This window comes from Colobus angolensis, unplaced genomic scaffold (assembly GCF_000951035.1).
Source record: "Colobus angolensis palliatus isolate OR3802 unplaced genomic scaffold, Cang.pa_1.0 Scaffold77, whole genome shotgun sequence".
Classification (NCBI taxonomy): Eukaryota; Metazoa; Chordata; class Mammalia; order Primates; family Cercopithecidae; genus Colobus; species Colobus angolensis.
The window spans coordinates 1,160,745-1,162,859 of record NW_012121487.1 but is presented as its reverse complement, the minus strand read 5'-3'; positions in this window follow the sequence as shown (position 1 = coordinate 1,162,859).

Genomic DNA, 2,115 nt, shown 5'->3' with positions numbered 1-2,115 from the left:
GATCATGAGCCTATTCCCCAGCTGCTAGGAATCTCAGCCACTGATGGCCCACTGCTGCCTCCCTCACTGGACATTACCATCAGCCACAGGAAACTGTCTTGATCTTTCTTTCCTGCAGCCAATGATTGGCTAATGCAGCGACACAAAGTCATGGTCCCTTTGCCTTCATCTGGGACAGCTCTGAAATATTATCTTCTTTCCAGAGCTCCCTGTAAAATCTGAGGATCAGTTAAGGTTCTGTTGCAACTACATTGTGTGTCAGCTACTCCCTCTGCTCAATTCTGCCTTCTTAACTTTAAAAAAATTTTTTTTTTCTGCTGGGTGCAGTGGCTCATGCCTGTAATTCCAGCACTTTGGGAGGGTGAGGTGGGTGGATCATTTGAGGTCAGGAGTTCGAGACCAGCCTGACCAGCATAGTGAAACCCTGTCTCTAATAAAAATACAAAATTAGCCAGGCGTGGTGGCACATACACCTGTAATCCCAGCTATTCGGGAGGCTGAGGCAGGAGAATCGCTTGAACTCAGGAGGCAGAGGTTTCACTGAGCCGAGATTGCACCATTGCACTCCAGCCTGGGTGACAGAGCATGACTATCCCCCACCGCAAAAAAAAAAAAATTAATATTTTCTTCCCTCAGAGATCCCTGTTCTGAATGTTTTTATGTATGTATGTATGTATATATTTATTTGGTAGATATGGGGTTGGGGGGGGTCTCACTATGTTGCCCAGGCTGGTCTTGAACTCCTGGTCTCAAGTGATCCTCCCACCTCAGCCTCTCAAAGTATTGGGATTACAGGCATGAGCTACCACACCCAGTCTGACTTGATATTCTTCAACCTGAAAGACTCAAGGAGGGTGGCTAATGGGATGAAGTGTGTGGGTTGGTAAAACTAAATGTCTTAGATTGGATCTCCCTGGAAAGACTCTGATATGGAGAGTTCCATGTAGAAGGTTTATCTGGGAGTGATCTTCAGAGATACACTTGTAAAGAAGTAAAGTGGCTGGGCGCGGTGGTTCATGCCTTCCATCCCAGCACTTTGAGAGGCCAAGCCCAGGCATGAGAATCGCTTGAGCCCAGGAGTTCCAGACCAGCCTGGTCAACATAGTGAGACATACCCCCATCCAGGCGTGGCTCTTTTATTCTTCTTTTCCTGGTGAAGGAATAAAAGAATGGCTACTCCATAGGCAGAGCAGCCCTGGCTCTTTAACAAACCACAACAAACACATTTAGGGCTGAGTGCGGTGGCTCAAGCCTGTAATCTCTACACTTTGGGAGGCAGAGGTGGGAGGATCGCTTGAGGCCGGGAGTTTGAAACCAGCTGCCTGGACAGCATACTAAGACCCTCATCGCTACAAAAAAAAAAAAAATCAAAAGAAAAAAAAGAGTATCAAAAGTCATCATATACAGCTGGGTGCTGTGACTCACGTCTATAATCCTAGCATTTTGGGAAGCCAAGGTGGGTAGATTGCTTGAACTCAGCGGTTTGAGACCAGCCTGGGCAACATGATGAAACCCGTCTCTACAAAACATACAAAAAATTAGCCAGGAGTGGTGGCACATGCCTGTAGTTCCAGCTACCAGGGGAGCTGAGATGGGAGGATCATTTGAGCCCAGGAGGTCGAGGCTGCAGTGAGCCAAGATCTCGGCCACTGTACTCCAGCCTAGGTGACAAAGTGAGATTCTGTCTCAAAAAAAAACAAAAACACAAAAAAAGTCACCATATCCTCCATCTCTCTCTCCTGTCACTTTATAAAAGAAGAAAAAATTGCTTTTATTTTCATAGTTTCTAAAGTAATATGTGCTCATTATCCTTATACCACATACTCATGTTTCCAGGTAGAAAAATTTCTATTAGACCTTTTTTTTTTTGAGACAGTCTTGCTCTGTCACCCAAATTGGAGTGCAATGGCATGATCTCAGTTCACTGCAACCTCTGCTGCCCAGGTTCAAGCAATTATTCTGCCTCAGAATAATTGAGGTCACTGTCTCAAAAAACACTGTCTCAAAAAACAAAAAACAACAAGAAAAAGAAGAATGAATCACGCGGTGGCTCACGCCTGTAATTCCAGCACTTTGGGAAGCTGAGACATGTGGATCACGAGGACGAATCCCAAG